The sequence below is a fragment of the Mytilus edulis genome, chromosome 8, assembly GCF_963676685.1.
Source record: "Mytilus edulis chromosome 8, xbMytEdul2.2, whole genome shotgun sequence".
NCBI lineage: Eukaryota > Metazoa > Mollusca > Bivalvia > Mytilida > Mytilidae > Mytilus > Mytilus edulis.
This window is the reverse complement of record NC_092351.1, coordinates 18039564-18065125: the sequence shown is the minus strand read 5'-3', so window position 1 is coordinate 18065125 and position 25562 is coordinate 18039564. Positions and strand designations below refer to the sequence as shown.

Below are 25562 nucleotides of genomic sequence, written 5' to 3'. Positions count from 1 at the left end.
GTTTATACATATGTATCTCCAGTGAAAAACATAATATATCATAGTATAGATCCTATGCGTTTTGCCGAACAATTGATACTCTCTGTGAGCATTCATTACGTCATGTGCAAATGCCTTTTACATTATGTGCAAACAACTAATACGTTTTGTGCATTGGGGGTATAGTATAGCTTAAACTAAAGCTAATGGTGTCTACTACATCCCTGAATTTTTATTTATACTAAAATATGTGGAGGTAATCCAAAAAAATATTTAATCGACCCCTACTCCCGATTTGGATAGCCAGACGCCAATATTGACCATACCAACCCCGGATCTTTTCACCCTAGGGACCAAACTGAGCGTATCATTGGTCTATACAAGGTGTCATTTTCACCGTAGAGGCCTCGGCTAACTCTAAGATGTGTTTTCCAACATCAATAGGTGCATCATTAAGAGGAAAACACGATAAACCATCATCAAAGCCTAGGAAACCAACATAAAGGCAACAACCCATAAGAGTGAAAATCTTCCTCCAGCACCGCCAAGGCATGCCATTGGAGTATATTATAGCTCAAACTAATGCTTAGGGTGTTTACTACATGCCTGAATCTTTATTTATACTAAAACATGTGAATGTAAGCCCAAAAATATTTAATCGACCCCTATCCCCAATTTGTTTAGCCCGACGCCAATATTGACCATACCAACCCAGGATCTTTTCACCCTAGGGACCAAACTGAGAATATCAATTGTCTATACAAGGTGTCATTTTCATCGTAAAGGCCTTGGCTAACTAAAATATGTGTTTTTCAACATAAATAGGTGCATCATCAAGCGGAAAACACGTTAAACCGCCATAAAAGCATAGAAAACCAACATAAAAGCAACTACCCATAAGAGTGTAAATCTTCCCCCAGCACCGCCCAGGCATTCCATTTAGGGTATACTATAGCTCAAACTCATGCATAGGATGTTTACTACATGCCTGAACCTTTATATATACTAAAATATGTGAACGTAAGCCAAAAAAATGTTTAATCCACCCCTACCAACACTTTGTATAGCCAGAAGCCAGTATTGACCATACCAACCCGGGATCTTTTCACCCTAGGGTTCAAACTGAGCATATCATTGGTCTTTACAAGATGTCATTTTCATCGTAAAGGCCTTGGCTAACTCTAAGATGTATTTTCTAACATTATTTGGTGCTTCATTAAGCGGAAAACACGATGAACCATCATCAAAGCCTAGAAAACCAACATAAAGGCAACTACCCATAAGAGTGAAAATCTTCCCCAAGCACCGCCCAGGCATGCCATTGGGGTATATTATAGCTCAAACTAAGGCTTAGGGTATCTTCTACATGCCTGAATCTTTAGTCATACTAAAATATGTGGAGGTAAGCCAAAAAAAATGTTAATCGACCCCTACCCCCAATTTGGGTAGCCAGACGCCAATATTGACCATACCAACCCCGGATCTTTTCAACCTAGGGACCAAACTGACCATATCATTGGTCTTTACAAGGTGTCATTTTCATCGTAAAGGCTTTGGCTAACTCTAAGATGTATTTTCAAACATTATTAGGTGCTTCATTAAGCGGAAAACACGATGAACCATCATCAAAGCCTAGTAAACCAACATAAAGGCAACTACCCATAAGAGTGCAAATCTTCCCCCAGCACAGCCCAGGCATGCCATTGGGGTATACTATAGCTCAAACTAATGCTTAGGGTGTTTACTACATGCCTGAATCTTTATTTATACTAAAATATGTGAATGTAAGCCCAAAAAATATTTAATCGACCCCTACCCTCAATTTGTTTAGCCCGACGCCAATATTGACCATACCAACCCCTGATCTGTTCACCCTAGGGACCAAACTGAGCATATCATTGGTCTATACAAGTTGTCATTTTCATTGTAAAGGCCTTGGCTAACTAATAGATGTGTTTTTGAACATAAATAGGTGCATCAACAAGCGGAAAACACGTTAAACCACCATAAAAGCCTAGAAAACCAACATAAAGGCAACAACCCATAAGAGTGAAAATCTTCCTCCAGCACCGCCAAGGCATGCCATTGGGGTATATTATAGCTCAAATTAAAGCAAAGGGTGTCTACTACATGCCTGAATCTTCATTTATTCTAAAATATGTGGAGGTAAGCCAAAAAAATATTTAATCGACCCCTACCCCCAATTTGGGTAGCCAGACGCCAATATTGACCATACCAACCCCGGATCTTTTCACCCTAGGGACCAAACTGACCATATCATTGGTCTATACAAGGTGTCATTTTCATCGTAAAGGCCTTGGCTAACTTTAAGATGTGTTTTCCAACATAAATATGTGCCTCATGACGCGGAAAACACGATAAACCATCATCAAAGCCTAGAAAACCAACATAAAGGCAACTACCCATAAGAGTGAAAATCTTCCCCCAGCACCGCCCAAGTATGCCATTGGGGTATACTGAAGCTCAAACTAATGCTTAGGGTGTTGACTACATGCCTGAATCTTTATTTATACTAAAATATGTGAATGTAAGCCCAAAAAATATTTAATCGACCCTAACCATCAATTTGTTTAGCCCGACGCCAATATTGACCATACCAACCGCGGATCTTTTCACCCTAGGGACCAAACTGAGCATATCATTGGTCTATACAAGGTGTCATTTTTATCGTAAAGGCCTTGGCTAACTAATAGATGTGTTTTTGAACATAAATAGGTGCATCATCAAGCGGAAAACACGTTAAACCACCATAAAAGCCTAGAAAACCAACATAAAGGCAACAACCCATAAGAGTGAAAATCTTCCTCCAGCACCGCCAAGGCATGCCATTGGGGTATACTATAGCTCAAACTAATGCTTAGGGTGTTGACTACATGCCTGAATCTTTATTTATACTAAAATATGTGAATGTAAGCCTAAAAAATATTTAATCGACCCCTACCCTCAATTTGTTTAGCCCGACGCCAATATTGACCATACCAACCTCGGATCTTTTCACCCTAGGGACCAAACTGAGCATATCATTGGTCTATACAAGGTGTCATTTTCATCGTGAAGGCCTTGGCTTACTAATAGATGTGTTTTTCAACATAAATAGGTGCATCAACAAGCGGAAAACACGTTAAACCACCATAAAAGCCTAGAAAACCAACATAAAGGCAACAACCCATAAGAGTGAAAATCTTTCTCCAGCACCGCCAAGGCATGCCATTGGGGTATATTATAGCTCAAACTAATGCATATGGTGTTTACTACATGCTTGAATCTTTATATATACTAAAATATGTGAACATAAGCCAAAAAAATGTTTAATCCACCCCTACCCCCACTTTGTATAGCCAGAAGCCAATATTGACCATACCAACCCCGGATCTTTTCACCCTAGGGTTTAAAATGAGCATATCATTGGTCTATACAAGGTGTCATTTTCATCGTAAAGGCCTTGGCTAACTTTAAGATGTATTTTCTAACATTAATAGGTGCTTAATGCGGCGGAAAACACGATGAACCATCTTCAAAGCCTAGAAAACCAACATAAAGGCAACTACCAACAAGAGTGAAAATCTTCCCCAAGCACCGCCCTGGCATGCCATTGGGTAATATTATAGCTCAAACTAAGGCTTAGGGTATCTACTACATGCCTGAATCTTTATATATACTAAAATATGTGAACGTAAGCCAAAAAAATGTTTAATCCACCCCCACTCCCACTTTGTATAGCCAGAAGCCAATATTGACCACACCAATCCCGGATCTTTTCACCCTAGACTTCAAACTGAGCATATTATTGGTCTATACAAGGTGTCATTTTCATCGTAAAGGCCTTGGCTAACTTTAAGATGTATTTTCTAACATTAATAGGTGCTTCATTAAGCGGAAAACACGATGAACCATCTTCCAAGCCTAGAAAACCAACATAAAGGCAACTACCCATAAGAGTGAAAATCTTTCCCAAGCATCGCCCAGGCATGCCATTGGGGTATATTATAGCTCAAACTAAGGCTTAGGGTATCTACTACATGCCTGAATCTTTATTTATACTAAAATATGTGGAGGTAAGCCAAAAAAATATTTAATCGACCCCTACCCCCAATTGGGATAGCCAGACGCCAATATTGACCATACCAACCCCGGATCTTTTCACCCTAGGGACCAAACTGAGCATATCATTGGTCTATACAAGGTGTCATTTTCGCCGTAAAGGCCTTGGCTTACTAAAAGATGTGTTTTTCAACATAAATAGGTGCATCATCAAGCGGAAAACACGATAATCCATCAAAAAAGCCTAGAAAACCAACATAAAGGCAACTACCCATCAGAGTATAAATCTTCCCCAAGCAACGCCCAGGCATGCCATTTGGGTTTTTTATAGCACAATTAATGCTTAGGGTGTCTACTTCATGTCTGAATATCTATTTATACTAAAATTTGTGGAGGTAAGCCAAAAATATATTTAATCGACCCCTACCCCCAATTTGGATAGCCAGATGGGAATATTGACCATACCAACCCGCATCTTTTCACCCTAGGGACCAAACTGAGCATATCATTGGTCTATACAAGGTGTCATTTTCACCGTAAAGGACTTGGCTAACTTTAAGATGTGTTTTCCAACCTAAATATGTGCCTCATTAAGCGGATAACATGATAAACCATCATAAAAGCCTAGAAACCAAAAAAAAGGCAACTACCCATAAGAGTGTAAATCTTCCCCTAGCACCGCCCAGGCATGCCATTGGGGTATATTATAGCTCAAACTAATGCTTAGGGTGTCTCCTACATGCCTGAATCTGTATTTATACTCAAATATGTAAATGTAAGCCAACAAAATATTTAATCGACCCCTACCCCCAATTTGTTTAGCCCGACGCCAATATTGACCATACCAACCCCGGATCTTTTCACCCTAGGGTTCAAACTGAGCATATCATTGGTCTATACAAGGTGTCATTTTCATCGTAAAGACTTTGGCTAACTTTTAGATGTGTTTTCTAACATTAATAGGTGCTTCATACAGCTGAAAACACGATGCACCATCATCAAAGCCTATAAAACCAACATAAAGGCAACTACCCATAAGAGTGAACATATTCCCCCAGCTCCGCCCAGGCATACCATTGGGGTATATTACAGCTCAAACTAAAGTTAAGGGTGTCTACTACATGCCTGAATCTTTATTTATACTGAAATATGTGGAGGTAAGCCAAAAAAATATTTAATCGACCCCTACCCCCAATTTTGATAGCCAGCCGCCAATATTGACCATACCGACCCCGGATCTTTTCACCCTAGGGACCAAACTGAGCATATCATTGGTCTATACAAGTTGTCAATTTCATTGTAAAGGTCTAGGCTAACTTTAAGATGTGTTTTCCAACATAAAAAGGTGCTTCTTTACAAGGAAAACACGATAAACCATCATCAAAGCCTAGAAAACCAACATACAGGCAACTACCCATTAAAGTGAAAATCTGCCCCCAGCATCGCCCAGGCATGATATTGGGGTATATAATAGCTCAAACTAATACTTAGGGTGTTTACTACATGCCTGAATCTTTATTTATACTAAAATATGTGAATGTAAGCCCAAAAAATATTTAATCGACCCCTACCCTCAATTTGATTAGCCCGACGCCAAAATTGACCATACCGACCGCGGATCTTTTCACCCTAGGGACCAAACTGAGCATATCATTGGTCTATACAAGGTGTCATTTTCATCGTAAAGGCCTTGGCTAACTAATAGATGTGTTTTTCAACATAAATAGGTGCATCATCAAGCGGAAAACACGTTAAACCACCATAAAAGCCTAGAAAACCAACATAAAGGCAACAACCCATAAAAGTGAAAATCTTCCTCCAGCACCGCCAAGGCATGCCATTGGGGTATATTATAGCTCAAATTAAAGCACAGTGTGTCTACTACATGCCTGAATCTTCATTTATTCTAAAATATGAGGAGGTAAGCCAAAAAAATATTTAATCGACCCCTACCCCCAATTTGGATAGCCAGACGGCAATATAGACCATACCAACCCCGGATCTTTTCACCCTAGGGGCCAATCTGAGCATATCATTGGTCTATACAAGGTGTCATTTTCACCGTAAAGGCCTTGGCTAACTTAAAGATGTGTTTTCCAACCTATATAAGTGCCTCAATAATCAGAAAACACGATAAACCATCATCAAAGCCTAGAAAACCAACATAGAGGCAACTACCCATAAGAGTTTAAATCTTCCCCCAGCACCGCCCTGGCATGCCATTGGGGAATATTATAGCTCAAACTAAAGCTAAGGGTGTCTACTACATGCCTGAATCTTTATTTATACTAAAATATGTGGAGGTAAGCCAAAGAAATATTTAATCGACCCCTACCCCCACTTTGTATAGTCAGAAGCCAATATTGACCATACCAACCTCGGATCTTTTCACCCTAGGGTTCAAACTGAGCATATCATTGGTCTTTACAAGGTGTCATTGTCATCTTAAAGGCCTTGTCTAACTTTAAGATGTATTTTCTAACGTGAATAGGTGCTTCATTAAGCGGAAAACACGATGAACCATCATCAAAGCCTAGAAAAACAACATAAAGGCAACTACCCATAAGAGTGTAAATCTTCTCCAGCACCGCCCAGGCATGCCATTGGGGTATACTATAGCTCAAACTAATGCATATGGTGTTTACTACATGCCTGAATCTTAATATATACTAAAATATGTGAACGTAAGCCAAAAAAATGTTTAATCCACCCCTACCCCACTTTGTATAGCCAGAAGCCAAAATTGACCATACCAACCCCGGATCTTTTCACCCTAGGGTTTAAAATGAGCATATCATTGGTCTATACAAGGTGTCATTTTCATCGTAAAGGCCTTGGCTAACTTTAAGATGTATTTTCTAACATTAATAGGTGCTTCATTAAGCGGAAAACACGATGAACCATCTTCAAAGCCTAGAAAACCAACATAAAGGCAACTACCCACAAGAGTGAAAATCTTCCCCAAGCACCGCCCAGGCATACCATTGGGGTATATTATAGCTCAAACTAAGGCTTAGGGTATCTACTACATGCCTGAATCTTTATATATACTAAAATATGTGAACGTAAGCCAAAAAAATGTTTAATCCACCCCTACTCCCACTTTGTATAGCCAGAAGCCAATATTGACCATACCAATCCCGGATCTTTTCACCATAGACTTCAAACTGAGCATATTATTGGTCTATACAAGGTGTCATTTTCATCGTAAAGGCCTTGGCTAACTTTAAGATGTATTTTCTAACATTAATAGGTGCTTCATTAAGCGGAAAACACGATGAACCATCTTCAAAGCCTAGAAAACCAACATTAAGGCAACTACCCATAAGAGTGAAAATCTTCCCCCAGCACCGCCCAGGCATGCCATTGGGGTATATTATAGCTCAAACTAAGGCTTAGGGTGTATACTACATGCCTGAACCTTTATTTATACTAAAATATGTGGAGGTAAGCCAAAAATATATTTAATCGACCCCTACCCCCAATTTGGATAGCCAGACGCCAATATTGACCATACCAACCCCGGATCTTTTCACCCTAGGGACCAAACTGAGCATATCATTGGTCTATACAAGGTGTCATTTTCAGCGCAAAGGCCTTGGCTAACTTTAAGATGTGTTTTTCAACATAAATACGTGCCTCATTAAGCGGAAAACACGATAAACCATCATCAAAGCCTAGAAAACCAACATTAAGGCAACTACCCATAAGAGTGAAAATCTTCCCCCAGCACCGCCCAGGCATGCCATTGGGGTATATTATAGCTCAAACTAAGGCTTAGGGTGTATACTACATGCCTGAACCTTTATTTATACTAAAATATGTGGAGGTAAGCCAAAAATATATTTAATCGACCCCTACCCCCAATTTGGATAGCCAGACGCCAATATTGACCATACCTACCCCGGATCTTTTCACCCTAGGGACCAAACTGAGCATATCATTGGTCTATACAAGGTGTTATTTTTATCGTAAAGGCCTTGGCTAACTAAAAGATGTGTTTTTCAACATAAATAGGTGCATCATCAAGCGGAAAGCACGTTAAACCACCATAAAAGCCTAAAAAACCAAAATAAAGGCAACTACCCATAAGAGTGAAAATCTTCCCCCAGCACCGCCCAGGCATGCTATTGGGGTATATTATAGCTCAAACTAAGGCTTAGTGTGTCTACTACATGCCTGAACCTTTATTTATACTAAAATAGGTGGAGGTAAGCCAAACAAATATTAAATCGACCCCTCCCCCCAATTTGTTTAGCCCGACGCCAATATTGACCATACCAACCCCGGATCTTTTCACCCTAGGGACCAAACTGAGCATGTCATTGGTCTATACAAGGTGTCATTTTCACGGTAAAGGCCTTGGCTAACTAAAAGATGTGTTTTTCAACATAAATAGGTGCATCATCAAGCGGAAAACACGATAAACCATCATCAAAGCCTAGAAAACCAACATTAAGGCAACTACCCATAAGAGTGAAAATCTTCCCCCAGCACCGCCCAGGCATGCCATTGGGGTATATTATAGCTCAAACTAAGGCTTAGGGTGTATACTACATGCCTGAACCTTTATTTATACTAAAATATGTGGAGGTAAGCCAAAAATATATTTAATCGACCCCTACCCCCAATTTGGATAGCCAGACGCCAATATTGACCATACCTACCCCGGATCTTTTCACCCTAGGGACCAAACTGAGCATATCATTGGTCTATACAAGGTGTCATTTTCATCGTAAAGGTCTTGGCTAACTAAAAGATGTGTTTTTCAACATAAATAGGTGCATCATCAAGCGGAAAGCACGTTAAACCACCATAAAAGCCTAGAAAACTAAAATAAAGGCAACTACCCATAAGAGTGAAAATCTTCCTCCAGCACCGCCCAGGCATGCTATTGGGGTATATTATAGCTCAAACTAAGGCTTAGTGTGTCTACTACATGCCTGAACCTTTATTTATACTAAAATATGTGGAGGTAAGCCAAAAAAATATTAAATCGACCCCTCCCCCCAATTTGTTTAGCCCGACGCCAATATTGACCATACCAACCCCGGATCTTTTCACCCTAGGGACCAAACTGAGCATATCATTGGTCTATACAAGGTGTCATTTTCACCGTAAAGGCCTTGGCTAACTAAAAGATGTGTTTTTCAACATAAATAGGTGCATCATCAAGCGGATAACATGATAAACCATCATAAAAGCCTAGAAACCAAAAAAAAAGGCAACTACCCATAAGAGTGTAAATCTTCCCCTAGCACCGCCCAGGCATGCCATTGGGGTATATTATAGCTCAAACTAATGCTTAGGGTGTCTCCTACATGACTGAATCTTTATTTATACTCAAATATGTAAATGTAAGCCAACAAAATATTTAATCGACCCCTACCCCCAATTTGTTTAGCCCGACGCCAATATTGACCATACCAACCCCGGATCTTTTCACCCTAGGGTTCAAACTGAGCATATCATTGGTCTATACAAGGTGTCATTTTCATCGTAAAGACTTTGGCTAACTTTTAGATGTGTTTTCTAACATTAATAGGTGCTTCATACAGCGGGAAACACGATGCACTATCATCAAAGCCTATAAAACCAACATAAAGGCAACTACCCATAAGAGTGAACATATTACCCCAGCACCGGCCAGGCATGCCATTGGGGTATATTATAGCTCAAACTAAAGCTAAGGGTGTCTACTACATGCCTGAATCTTTATTTATACTAAAATATGTGGAGGTAAGCCAAAAAACTATTTAATCGACCCCTACCCCTAATTTGGATGGCCCGACGCCAATATTGACCATACCAACCCCGGATCTTTTCACCCTAAGGACCAAACTGAGCATATGATTGGTCTATACAAGGTGTCATTTTCATCGTAAAGGCCTTGGCTGACTTAAAGATGTGTTTTCCAACATAAGTAGGTGCATCATCAAGCGGAAAACACGTTAAAACACCATAAAAGCTTAGAAAACCAACATAAAGGCAACTACCCATAAGAGTGAAAATATTCCGCCAGCACCGCCCAGGCATGCCATTGGGGTATATTATAGCTCAAACTAAGGCTTAGGGTATCTACTACATGCCTGAATCTTTATTTATACTAAAATATGTGGAGGTAAGCCAAAAAAATATTTAATCGACCCCTACCCCCAATTTGGATAGCAAGACGCCAATATTGACCATACCAACCCCGGATCTTTTCACCCTAGGGACCAAACTGAGCATATCATTGGTCTATACAAGGTGTCATTTTCAGCGCAAAGGCCTTAGCTAACTTTAAGATGTGTTTTTCAACATAAATACGTGCCTCATTAAGCGGAAAACACGATAAACCATCATCAAAGCCTAGAAAACCAACATTAAGGCAACTACCCATAAGAGTGAAAATCTTCCCCCAGCACCGCCCAGGCATGCCATTGGGGTATATTATAGCTCAAACTAAGGCTTAGGGTGTATACTACATGCCTGAACCTTTATTTATACTAAAATATGTGGAGGTAAGCCAAACAAATATTAAATCGACCCCTCCCCCCAATTTGTTTAGCCCGACGCCAATATTGACCATACCAACCCCGGATCTTTTCACCCTAGGGACCAAACTGAGCATATCATTGGTCTATACAAGGTGTCATTTTCACCGTAAAGGCCTTGGCTAACTAAAAGATGTGTTTTTCAACATAAATAGGTGCATCATCAAGCGGAAAACACGATAATCCATCATAAAAGCCTAGAAAACCAACATAAATGCAACTACCCATAAGAGTGAAAATATTCCGCCAGCACCGCCAAGGCATGCCATTGGGGTATATTATAGCTCACACTAAAGCTAAGTGTGTCTTTTACATGCCTGAATCTTTATTTATACTAAAAAATGTGGAGGTAAGCCAAAAAAATATTTAATCGACCCCTACCCCCAATTTGGATAGCCAGATGGGAATATTGACCATACCAACCCCGCATCTTTTCACCCTAGGGACCAAACTGAGCATATCATTGGTCTATACAAGGTGTCATTTTCACCGTAAAGGCCTTGGCTAACTTTAAGATGTGTTTTCCAACCTAAATATGTGCCTCATTAAGCGAATAACATGATAAACCATCATAAAAGCCTAGAAACCAAAAAAAAGGCAACTACCCATAAGAGTGTAAATCTTCCCCTAGCACCGCCCAGGCATGCCATTGGGGTATATTTTAGCTCAAACTAATGCTTAGGGTGTATACTACATGCCTGAATCTTTATTTATACTCAAATATGTAAATGTAAGCCAACAAAATATTTAATCGACCCCTACCCCCAATTTGTTTAGCCCGACGCCAATATTGACCATACCAACCCCGGATCTTTTCACCCTAGGGTTCAAACTGAGCATATCATTGGTCTATACAAGGTGTCATTTTCATCGTAAAGACTTTGGCTAACTTTTAGATGTGTTTTCTAACATTAATAGGTGCTTCATACAGCGGAAAACACGATGCACCATCATCAAAGCCTATAAAACCAACATAAAGGCAACTACCCATAAGAGTGAACATATTCCCCCAGCACCGGCCAGGCATGCCATTGGGTTATATTATAGCTCAAACTAAAGCTAAGGGTGTCTTCTACATGCCTGAATCTTTATTTATACTAAAATATGTGGAGGTAAGCCAAAAAACTATTTAATCGACCCCAACCCCTAATTTGGATGGCCCGACGCCAATATTGACCATACCAACCCCGGATCTTTTCACCCTAGGGACCAAACTGAGCATATGATTGGTCTATACAAGGTGTCATTTTCATCGTAAAGGCCTTGGCTGACTTAAAGATGTGTTTTCCAACATAAGTAGGTGCATCATCAAGCGGAAAACACGTTAAAACACCATAAAAGCCTAGAAAACCAACATAAAGGCAACTACCCATAAGAGTGAAAATATTCCGCCAGCACCGCCAAGGCATGCCATTGTGGTATATTATAGCTCACACTAAAGCTAAGTGTGTCTACTACATGCCTGAATCTTTATTTATACTAAAAAATGTGGAGGTAAGCCAAAAAAATATTTAATCGACCCCTACCCCCAATTTGGATAGCCAGACGCCAATATTGACCATAGCAACCCCGGATCTTTTCACCCTAGGGACCAAACTGAGCATATCATTGGTCTTTACAAGTTGTCAATTTCATTGTAACGGTCTAGGCTAACTTTAAGATGTGTTTTCCAACATAAATAGGTTCCTCTTTAAAAGGAAAACACGATAAACCATCATCAAAGCCTAGAAAACCAACATAAAGGCAACTACCCATTAAAGTGAAAATCTTCCCCCAGCACCACCCAGGCATGTCATTGAGGTATATAATAGCTCAAACTAATGCTTAGGGTGTTTACTACATGCTTGAATCTTTATATATACCAAAATATGTGAACGTAAGCCAAACAAATATTTAATCGACCCCTACCCCCAATTTGTATAGCCAGAAGCCAATATTGACCATACCAACCCCGGATCTTTTCACCCTAGGGACCAAACTGAGCATACAATTTGTCTATACAAGGTGTCATTTTCATCGTAAATGCCTTGGCTAACTAAAAGATGTGTTTTTCAATATAAATAGGTCCTTCATTCAGCGGAAAACACGATAAACCATCATAAAAGCCTAGAAAACCAACATAAAGGCAAATATCAATAAGAGTGAAAATCTTCCCCAAGCACCGCCCAGGCATGCCATTGTGGTATATCATAGCTCAAACTGATGCTTAGGGTGTTTACTACATGCTTGGATCTTTATATATAATTAAATATGTGAACGTAAGCCAAACAAATATGTAATCCACCTCTACCCCCAATTTGTATAGCTAGACGCCAATATTGACCATACCAACCCCGGATCTTTTCACCCTAGGGACCAAACTGAGCATATAATTTGTCTGTACAAGGTGTCATTTTCATCGTAAAGGCCTAGGCTAACTTAAAGATGTGTTTTCCAGCATAAATAGGTGCATCATCAAGCGGAAAACACGTTAAACCACCATAAAAGCCTAGAAAACCAACATAAAGGCAACTACCCATAAGAGTGAAAATCTTCCCCCAGCACCGCCCAGGCATACCATTGGGGTATATTACAGCTCAAACTAAAGTTAAGGGTGTCTACTACATGCCTGAATCTTTACTTATACTGAAATATGTGGAGGTAAGCCAAAAAAATATTTAATCGACCCCTACCCCCAATTTTGATAGCCAGCCGCCAATATTGACCATACCGACCCCGGATCTTTTCACCCTAGGGACCAAACTGAGCATATCATTGGTCTATACAAGTTGTCAATTTCATTGTAACGGTCTAGGCTAACTTTAAGATGTGTTTTCCAACATAAATAGGTGCTTCTTTAGAAGGAAAACACGATAAACCATCATCAAAGCCTAGAAAACCAACATACAGGCAACTACCCATTAAAGTGAAAATCTGCCCCAAGCATCGCCCAGGCATGCCATTGGGGTATATAATAGCTCAAACTAATGCTTAGGGTGTTTACTACATGCTTGAATCTTTATATATACTAAAATATGTGAACGTAAGCCAAAAAAATATTCAATCGACCCCTACCCCCAATTTGTATAGCCAGAAGCCAATATTGACCATACCAACCCCGGATCTTTTCACCCTAGGGACCAAACTGAGCACATAATTTGTCTATACAAGGTGTCATTTTCATCGTAAAGGCCTTGGCTAACTTAAAGATGTGTTTTCCAGCATAAATAGGTGCATCATCAAGCGGAAAACACGTTAAACCACCATAAAAGCCTAGAAAACCAACATAAAGGCAACTACCCATAAGAGTGAAAATCTACCCCTGGCACCGCCCAGGCATGCCATTGGGGTATATTATAGCTCAAACTAAAGTTAAGGGTGTCTACTACATCCCTGAATCTTTATTTATACTGAAATATGTGGAGGTAAGCCAAAAAAATATTTAATCGACCCCTACCCCCAATTTTGATAGCCAGCCGCCAATATTGACCATTCCGACCCCGGATCTTTTCACCCTAGGGACCAAACTGAGCATATCATTGGTCTATACAAGTTGTCAATTTCATTGTAACGGTCTAGGCTAACTTTAAGATGTGTTTTCCAACATAAATAGGTGCTTCTTTAAAAGGAAAACACGATAAACCATCATCAAAGCCTAGAAAACCAACATACAGGCAACTACCCATTAAAGTGAAAATCTGCCCCCAGCATCGCCCAGGCATGCCATTGGGGTATATAATAGCTCAAACTAATGCTTAGGGTGTTTACTACATGCTTGAATCTTTATATATACTAAAATATGTGAACGTAAGCCAAATAAATATTTAATCGACCCCTACCCCCAATTTGTATAGCCAGAAGCCAATATTGACCATACCAACTCCGGATCTTTTCACCCTAGGGACCAAACAGAGCATATCATTTGTATATACAAGGTGTCATTTTCATCGTAAAGGCCTTGGCTAACTTTAACATGTGTTTTTCAATATAAATAGGTGCTTCATTAAGCTGAAAACACGATAAACCATCATAAAAGCATAGAAAACCAACATAAAGGCAACTACCCATAAGAGTGAAAATCTTCCCCCAGCACCGCCCATATTGAGGACAGGATATTTAGGCGGTCCTAGTAAACATGTTGAGATTTTCTTCTTTTCTTCTTTAACTCGTATATGTGTGGGCATTTATCTCTTGTCAAATGAAAACCTACAAAATTGCTTTTTTACCACTCCGGATATTTCCGGACTTCTTTATCCGGTCGGAGGGAATTTTTGAGATTTCCACCTATAATACGTATACGTCTGGACTTTCGTCCTCGATCAAAGGGGAACAAACGAAATTTGGTTAGTAGTTTACCACTCTGATTATTTCCGGACTTCTTTCATCGATCTGAAGAAATCAATTGAAATTTCCACCCATGATCCGGTCATATCCGGATATTCATTGAAAGTCAAAGGAAACCTAGCAAAATTGTTATTGTACTACTTCGGACTACTTTCGCTGGTCTGAAGGAACTTATTGAGATATACACAGGTAATTCGTATACGTCCAGACATTCGTTCCTGGTCAAAGGGAGAACGACGAAATTGTTATTATACCACTCCGGATAATTCGGGACTTCTTTCGTCGGTCTGATTGAAATTATTGGGATTTCAATCCATAATCCGGATATGTCCGGACTTTCACCCACAGGAACCTAGCGAAATGTTGATTCAATTCATCAGGGTATTTCAAAAACTTCTGTCACTGGATGGCGTGATCTATTGAGATTTACTACTACCATACGTTGTCATTAAAGGCTAATAAACAAAATTTAAATCCAATCAAACCAGAGTTTAATTATTTTATTGTACGACTATAAATGTTCCGTCATGTCATTTGCTAAAAACAAAGGAAATAATTTTTGATAAAACATTTTATTCATCGCGGCAAATATCACGAAGGGTCAATATAAGACTTGGACTATCCATGAATCTGAATATAAATGTTCTAAGGTAACGTCAATGGTGTCGATTGATGACGTCAAGTTAATTTCTTTTTTTTCATTTTCTCCTCGTTTTCTGTGTATTTGTTCTATTTTTTTTTTTTTTTTTTTTTTTTTGCACATTTTTTTTTTATAACCTTATTGAAAATTTTGACTTATGAAAATTATCAACTGCATGCAAAAGAACTTAGTGTCAATAGAGCATAATCTGGATTGGTGCTGACTTTTATCTCCCGTCAAATGGAAATTAACGAAATTCGTATTGTATCGGTCCGGATATTTCCGGACTTGTACCACCGGTCTGAGGGAATTTAATGAGATTTTCACCAAGATTCCGGAAATATTCGGACTTTCAACCCCGGTCAAAGGTAAACCAACGCAATTGTTATTATAACACTCTGTATAATTCCAGACTTCTTTCACCAGTCTGAGGGAACTTGAGATTACCTCCCATAATGTGGTTATGTCCGGACATTCAACGGAAGTCAAAGAGAACCTAGCGAAATGATTATCATATCACTCCCGATATTCAGGACAGGATATTTAGGCGGTCTAAGTAAAGGTATTGAGATTTCCTTCTTTAACTCCTATATGTTTGGGCATTTATCTCTTATCAAATAAAAACCTACAAAATTACTTGTATACCACTCCGGATATTTCCGGACTTCTTTATCCGGTCGGAGGGAATTATTGAGATTTCCACATATAATACGTATACGCCTGGACTTTCGACCTCGGTAAAAGGGGAACAAACGAAATTTTGTTAGTAGTTTACCACTCTGATTATTTCAAAACTTCTGTCACTATTGAGATTTACAACTACCATACGTTGTCATTAAAGGCTAAAAAACAATTTTAAATCCAAATAAAGCAGAGTTTAATTATTTTATTTTATTGACTTTAAATTTTCTGCCATGTCATTTTCTAAAAACAAAGGAAATAATTTTTGATAAAACATGTTATACATCGCGGCAAAAATAACGAGAGGTTAATATAAGACTTGGACTATCGTCCATGTACCTGAATATGAATTTTCTAAGGTAACGTCAATGGCGTCGATTTAGAACGTCAAGTTAATTCCCGTTTTGATTTTTTCATTTTCTTCTCGTTTTCGGTGTATTAGTTCTCTTCTTGTTTGTTTTGGGGCATATTTGTTTTTTATAACCTTATTGAAAATTTAGACTTATGAAAATTATTAAGTGATTCAAAAGACTTGTACCACCGGTCTGAGGGAATTTAATTAGATTTTCACCAAAAATCCGGAAATATCCGGACTTTCAACCCCGGTCAAAGAGAACACTGCGAAATGATTATCATATCTCTCCCGATATTCAGGACAGAATATTTAGGCGGTCTAAGTAAACTTATTGAGATTTCTTTCTTTAACTCGTATATGTCTTGGCATTTATCTCTTGTCAAATAAAAACCTACAAAACTTTTATACCACTCCGGATATTTCCGGACTTCTTTATCCGGTCGGAGGGAATTATTGAGATGTCCATTTTATTTTATAAGGTATGGTTGTTACTAATTAATTCATCATTAAAGGTCTTATGTTATCTTTTTATATAAAAAAAAATGTTTAAGACATCTTTTATGACAATAAGTAATATGATAAACAAAACCGGGCGTAATTAATATTTTGTTTGTAGTATTATTATTCAAACATTTTAAACTGATTGTCGTCATCCTTTTCTTTTAGGCATTTGTTTTATATAAGGCGTTCTGTGGAACATTTGGTTTGGAATGTGTTGCAGGTGGCAATACTATTATCTTATTAGATTTAAGGTGTTTTAAACAACTATTTTTGGGGGAGAATAAAATGTCCACTAAAAAAAAGGTAAATGCATAAGGTTTGAGCCAAGCTGACATGGTGACCAGCAGTCTAGTCTTTCCATTCATAAACAATCATAAAACTCAGATTGAATTGTCGTCTATTCATTGCTCAACGTTTCCACTGGGTCTACACAATAAACAGGATGAATGTTAATTGTGATCTAAACACATGCGCTTATTAATTACTGTGATAAGAATATTTCAGATTTAAAAAAAATAATACTATATCTATTTTCAGTACAAATATGAATCCATTATTAGCTACTATTTCCCGAAAACATGTTTTACAACAGAAGAAAAAATAATTTATAATTAAATCAAGCAACGAATATAGAGATTAAATCAACCCGTTTTAACTATTTCTAAGTTGTATATTTTATAATTCATATTAAACTATAAAATTAAGATGTATATACTGAAACATTGGCCACTGCACGTTAAATAACCAAAACAGTATTAATATTTCGACTCCGGTCAAAGGTGACCAACTGAGTTGTTATTTTTAATCACTACGGATATTTCCAGACTTCTTTGACCGGTCTGTGAAAGAACAAATTGAGATGTCCATCCATTGTCCAGACATGTTTTTATCACCAGAAAAAGAAAACCACCGAAAAATATAGATGCCATCGAGGCAACAAGTGTTTTACGATATTTCTCCACACGAGACAGTTAAATTTAAGGATCGAACAATTATTTGAAACTTTTTACACAGTAAAATGTTTGAAAAGTACGTCCAGTGACAACTATATGTTATGAATATCCTGAACGTTGACAAATTTTAATCGAGTAGCAATTACTAATAATGAAACATTGTCATTGAGAAATTTATAACTACAATAAATTGTTTTATTTCTCAGAATACAAATTGCTGTTTTCAACTACAAAGAGAGTTCCAAATTAATCAAATCGTAAAAAAGACGTGGTATGAGTGCCAATGAGACAACGCTTTACAACAGTCCAAATGACACATAAATTACTATATTCTAATTTATGTTAATATGTTCCGGACCATATGAGTATTTGGACCGTACGCGTACGGTCTGACTAATTTTAAGAAGTTGGTCAAGTTCACTGATTAGACTAAAATATATATTACAGATCAAGATAACAGAAATCTCGAATCAATTTTAAAAGTTAAATTGTAAACTGAATAAAAACTAAATATTTTGACTATTTAAAAAAAGACAGATTATTTCAATCTGTTAATCTCCTGTATTTAGCAAATTACATGGATTGAACTTTCAAACATTGAAATTGAAGTTATTGGAAGTAATTATAATGTTTGAAGATCTTCTTTTGAGAATATTTACGAACTTTACCACAAAAACCGACAAAAACACTGGACAGAAATTAATAAAATTAATAAAAAAAATCTATGGAAATAAATTAAGTAATAAAAAAATAAGGATTTATATAGACAATTAATATACTTAATTTCAATTGATTAAAATCAAATGTTCACTTATTCACTTTATTCATCTAATTGTTATAATATTTTTATAATATTTTTGATTTTTAAAAACCAATAACAGATATGTTCCAGCTCGTAATAGACTGTACGAGTATACGCATACGTGGCACATACGGTCCGGACCGTACGCGTATTGTCCAAATACTCATATGGTTAAAAGTATACATTTGTACGCATACGGTCCGGACCGTACGCGTATTGCATGTCCAAATACTCATATGGTCTGGAACAAATTTATTACTTTTTTGTTAATGATTTTTACGGAAGCGTATTAGCGCCACACATTTTTTTTCCTATCTTTGCGTTATAACGTTATAACGCAAACCTTTGCGATATAACGCAAACCTTTTCGTTACAACTCAAATCTAACCTACTTTACACAGTTCTCAAGCGAGAGCTTACTTTGGAAGTATATATTTATATTCGATTATAGCTATATTAGCAGGGTTGATTTTTTTCTTCGGTATAACCTCAATTTACTCGATTTTCAATATGGATATCGTTTTGGGGGGCCTTTATAGTTTATTGTTCAGTGTGAGCCAATGCTCCGTGTTGAAGACCATACTTCGGCCTATGATGGTTTACTTTTACGAATAGTGACTTAGATGGAGAGTTTTCTTATTGGCACTCATACCACATCTTTTTATATTATTCTGCTCATTATTGGTCAATGATCTAATTATTCAAGCATTTTACTTTGCAATGACTACAAAGGTGATAAATTTTAATATATACAGCCTCCTCCATTAATAGCTACTGTTTCCTTTGAATCTTAAATAAGAAATAAGATAAAACAAAGGTTTGCGTTATTTCGCAAATGTTTGCGTTAAACGCAAAGGTTTGCGTTATATCGTAAATGTTTGCGTAATAACGCAAAGGTTTTGCGTTATAACGCAAACATAGGAAGAAAAATTTTAAAAAATGTGTGGCGCTAATACGCTTCCGTAGATTTTCATTAATAATTGATAACTTTGTAGGGACATATTGAACATCAAATTATCGCAGCATACTGTAGGTTAAAAGGAAGTAATTAAATATGATTTCATCTAGTTTTAGTGGACACAACATAATGAGCATGGTAAGGGGAGAGTTTGGCGCCCGCTAACATGTTTAACACCGTCACATTCTGTATGTATTGATATGAACTAAGTTAGGAACCTGTTGTTCAGTGTCGTTTGGTGCTAGCTTGCTAAGTCACATATTTGCTTTTTGGTTTATTGTTTTGTGTATAGCTTAGGTCGCATTGGTTAGCTTTTCTCGATTAAATTGTTTAACGTTTGTCATTTCTGGACCTTTTATAGCTGATTATGCAGTATACGCTTTGATCATTGCTGAAAGTCGTAAGGTGAACTTTTGTTCTTAATTTTGGCGTCTTGTGAAGAGTTTTCTCATTGGCAATCTTACCCCATCATTTTTATATATAAGGCCTTTTTATGACGTAACAATTGGAAATTTGAAGAAAAAAAAACAAGAAAAGTACGTATCATTAACGTGATTTAATCAAAGGACAAACGAATGAAATTAAATTAAACATGGACCATGCTTTCCCAAGACGGTTCCGTCCTCACCACAACTTTGGATCATGTGCATGAGGGTCTGTATGTCCGTACCCAGTCCCCAATTTCAGGTCCATAGGCTGGATTCTGCCAGGAATTTTGGGTACGTCGCCTTTAGATTCCTTTTAAGGGTTTTGTCACTGCTGAACTAGAAATATATAAATGTACACTCAATAAATAAGAATGAATCAATGCATGCAATTCCTTTTTCTCAAACACCTATTTTAAACAAACAAATAAAATGTGATATGAAGGTTTAGCATTACGACATGCATTTTAATATGTGACATAAGTATTTTACCTACCATTTTTTCTGAGAAGATACGCAAGATCGTCAGAAGAATTTCAGTGACTATCGGTTTTGGAACTCCTTTTCTATTGTACCAGTATTATGTTCAGTTTTACAGATATATGAAAATCAGTCAATATTTAGTATGGATACTTTTTGTTTCAATATGAAACAAAGGTCTGTGAATTCGTTCTTGTTAACACGACAATGAATTGCAGATTGTATTGGCATCAAGATATTTTTTTTTATATTTCTGTATTCTCAAACTGTAACAAGTATCTGTCATAGGTCGCTATTATCAAATTGCTTTTGTTAAGTGCGTATTTGCTATTTTGTGTTTGTGCTGACTGCTGAGATAGTAGGACGATGGTTCGAGAAGAAATGCAACGTAACATCAGTGTTATGACATAACCATATAACGTTTTTTGTATGTAGATTTTTCTACTTCTTGATAAATAAAAATATATTTTTGTAATTTATTACCTTTCCCAAAATGCTTCTCTGCATAATGTCATAGGAAACGCGCTCCCATTCAGATGTTTAATCTTTGGTGGGTCTGTTACAATTTTATTTAGATCATGCTGTAAATTATATTTATAAACCATTTATTTGTAAATATCGCATATCTGCTCACTGTTTGAATATAGAAACTGACCGATTTTATAATATTAAGAGACATCTGAGACTTTGTAATATGTGTGATAAACAAGTACTGTAATTGAAGATGAATATCATTTTATTTTAGTATGTGAAAAGTATAATGAACTTCGAAAGAAATTTATCAAACCATATTATTGGAGAAAACCTTCGAATTTTAAACTCATACAACTGCTATCTGTTCATAATGTAAAGGAACTTAACAATTTAGGGAAGCTTTTATTTCTGGCCAAAAAGGCACGTAATTAATTTTATCATTATGAATGCTTAATATGTGTTAAGTTTTACCATACTCTGCTGTTCTGTTATATGGGTATACTTACTTATATGATTTTTTGACTAATTGTTTAAATGTAAATATATTTCACTGATGTAATTTAATATTTGTAATATTCATAATTCTATAAGCTGTATTGCTTACGAATAAAAGATTATTAATTATTAATAAATCTAGAGCGGAAATAAATCGCAGCTTGATTTGACTTCTTAACTTTATCCGTTAATTAATCCCAGCTTCAACATGCGTGATTTATGACAATTTATTGTTGAGTGTGTAAATATTGACACCTGTGTGTAAACTAATGTCTCTTTTTAAAAGATTTGATGTTTAAAACTATAAATGTATATACATGTACTTGTTGATTGGAAAAAGTACGATTTAAAAAAAAAAATAATTTCTATTTTTAATACACAATATCCCAGATTGAGATCGATTAACAGGTGAAATCATCTGACCATGAAAGAAATACCTAATCAAATTCTGTGTTTTCACAAAATATGTTCATATCAGTAAATGTTTAGTGCCAAGAATGTTAGTATCGATATATGGAATATATGTCTCCATAACAAAATTCTCACATTACCAATTTTTGTGACTTTTTTTCTTCAAAACTGTCTTTTTGTGATTTTATTCAACATCAAACTTTCTTTTCAAACAAGATTTTCTAATTGAATGTCGTATATTCTTTTCATTCCTATTTTCAAAGGAAACCAACAATTTATTTTAAAAAATACTGCCCCAAACCTCTTTCCACAAAAAAAGAATTTGATTGTCATTGTTTTATATACAATCATTAATAAACCGCAATTGCATATTATAAAACATAATCTGGAACTACTTATATATAAATACATTTATCTATTAGTCCAAGCATACGGTAATATATGACAGTATATTTTTCCTGTTTCAATTACCATGTACATACATGTATGAGGCTAGGCATGGGTCATCATTTATGAGGATATGAATGATATTAGAGACATATATTATTTTTCTCTGATGTAGTTTGAAGAAAAGAGAATAATGCATGGTACCGATAAATGTAATTATCATATACTTAGACTAAATAACATATGATTTTTACCGTATGATAATAGCATTAAATTAAAGTATTTTCCATATTTTCCGAATTGGTGCTTAGCGGGCTGATATGAAAAGTTTATCACATGCTTCGATTGTTATCACATGCCTTTCCGTAACGTTATCACATGGCATTCCGGAAAATACACCTCAATGCTACGTTTTCAGTGAAAAACATTACAAAGTAGTGTACAAAACAATTATTTGAATAGTGGAAAGTATATTGTGTAAAATGATTAAATTAAATTAAAAAAAAAATATATTAAATAAATGCAGTTTTTAAGTTTTTCTGAAACATAATTTAGAAAGTTACTTTAAAAAAGTTGACTTTTCCAAACAATGTTCATGATGCATATTGTTGAATTATTTTTTGTCAATTCGTCAATATTTAAATGATTTTTTCTCTGTTGAGGCATATGATAGAAAGATTTCATATTGAATGTATCAAATTTTGGGTCCGACGTCCGTGAACTTTTTACTCTTTCAACTTCTTTTCGGGAACCACGTAGAAAGATCAATATATGAATCTGTTATTTTTCTCTACTGTTGAAGCATGTGATAAAAAGATCATAACATGTCATTTTTCATATCGCATGTATTATCAGCCCTCGGTCAATATCAGCCCTCGAGCCATGCGGCTCTTGGGCTGATATTGAACCTAGGGCTGATAATACATGCGATATGAAAAATGCCATGTAATAATCTGATAATAACAGATTAAAGAGGTGATTGTTGGTTACTCAACGTCAAGTGGCAAATATTACATACATGCTTAGGACAATTATAATAGAGATCAATTGACTAAAGAAAAAAGTGAAATGTTAAAAAAAAAATAACGATAAAGAACTATAGAAATGATGATCTGACATCTTTAATTTAAAATATTAAGTAGACCAATTTCAAAGAAACAAGGCCATTTAAAAAGTTAATGAAAATATTGTTATATAACGTAATTAAATCATTATAATGACTAAAATATTACAATTACCACGCACACTCACATAAATGTTTATTAAATATATAATTTGGATCGCAATACCCCCCCCCCCCCCACACACACACACACCGACTTCAAGGTTCTGGATACGCCCCTGTTATTTGTTGGGTATATTTTTTAAACGTGTTAATCGGTATACTTTCTCATTTTCGTGTTATAAGATTACCACTAAAACACTTACCGGCTTTTTTGTATAAGTAGAATTGCTCTGTTCTATAGTGTACCACTTTCCAGACACCTGAATCGGGCGGCATAAAAGTTACTAAGTGGTGACTCTATTTTATAAAAAAGAAAGACTTCCTTTCTTGGATTGGATGTTGAACTGAAAAAGAAACATGCATATAAATACATTACGTATTTAAAACTTGCAAAAGACAAAAAAAATACGACCAATAGCCGATTTATATATTATATGTCACAGTATGGCCTTTAACGATGTACAAAACCAATACCATATAGTAAGCTTTAAAGACCTGGCATTCTATGCGGCCCTTACTATGAGGGGCGTTTTAAAATAAATTTAGAGACAAAGAACGTATTTGAGAAGAAGAAAAAACGTGTCCGCTTTCATACTCCAAACCTCTCATAAAAAGGTAAAAAGATCGTACCATAATACAATTTCTTTCGAAAGATTACAGGTAAATGTTAAATTGGATTACACAGTGTCCATGTATTTTTTTTGTTGTTGCCAGACTTTACCTGACATTATACAATCTTACATAATAATACCTATGTGGTTTAGTATTAATGAGGATATTTGTCACTTGCAATATACAGTAATAAATAACAACCATATCAAAACTTATTTTGTTAAAAAGTTAATGAAATTATTGTAACATAACATAATTAATCAAATCATTAGAATGAATAAAATATTTAACGTAATCAAAAATTAAAAAAAAGTTCACTAATAATTTAAATGAGGACCCAAAAAACTAGAATGTAAGACAGAAAGTCACAGGACAAAAAGTCACAATTCATTTTTTCTGATATTTTCTTTGAATAAAAAACGCTTATTTCTACAAAAATATTGTTGTATTTTTCTTGAACTATTGTAAATAAACCAACCTTGTAAACAAAATTTATCAAAAACATATCAAAGATGATCAAATAATTATTAAAAAAACAAAATGTCAAAGTGGCTTCAGTTGGCACTTAAATGGCTTCATGGTGCAAAGAAATCTTTCTTTTGCATTATAAAATTTAAATAAATCTTAATTTTTTTCAAGTATAATGACACATTTCTTAAACTTTAATATGAATATATGTATTAAAAAGTAAATATTTCAAGATATTTCTCTTATATATTCAAACAATTGTCAACAGATTATTTGTGACTTTTGTCCTGTGACTGTTAGGTGACTTTATGTCCTGTGACTTTTTGTCCTGTGACTTTCGGTCCGTTTACCAAAAAATAGATAGGGCTCTCTGATCTGTTCTTGGTATTGTGATCTATTATAGATAAGAACTGTCACAAACGGCTCCATAGGGTAGAATCAATTCAAGTAGATGATAGCTAAACATAAGGCAGGAACATAGCCCCCTATGACTTTTTTCAAAGCGCTTTTAGGACTAGAGGACATGACTTTTTTACTTAGAACATGTGCGTTTGTTTATCAAACATGTATCTTCGGAAAAGTCATAGGAATCGTCTCATTAATCACATGGACTCTTAGATGTAATTTCAATTTAACAATGTTGAAAACTTTTAAAATCGTTCTATTTAACATACTATATAGTAAAAAATCATTTCTGTAGATCACCGAAAGGGGAAGTGGTCTAGAACACAGTATTATTTTATTTAGGGGGTTCACTATACACGAAAATTTTTATTAGTCTTCACTTCAAGGTAA

At 36.1% G+C, this 25562-nt stretch overlaps 2 protein-coding genes and 1 long non-coding RNA gene across 5 annotated transcripts in view; all 3 read right to left on the bottom strand.

Moving 5' to 3' along the window:
* Window positions 1-25562, bottom strand: part of LOC139484982 (FHF complex subunit HOOK-interacting protein 1B-like) — a 626211-nt gene that overhangs the window by 354385 nt on the left and 246264 nt on the right. The gene's annotated exons all lie outside the window — the stretch shown is intronic.
* The window catches only part of LOC139484978 (uncharacterized), a 131245-nt gene that overhangs the window by 38567 nt on the left and 67116 nt on the right, over window positions 1-25562 (bottom strand). The window lies entirely within an intron of this gene.
* Window positions 20328-24359, bottom strand: LOC139486922 (uncharacterized). The gene is made up of 3 exons (XR_011655683.1): window positions 23891-24359; window positions 21179-21276; window positions 20328-20554 (listed from the first exon to the last, which is right to left on the bottom strand). It is a non-coding gene; the product is annotated as an uncharacterized lncRNA (long non-coding RNA).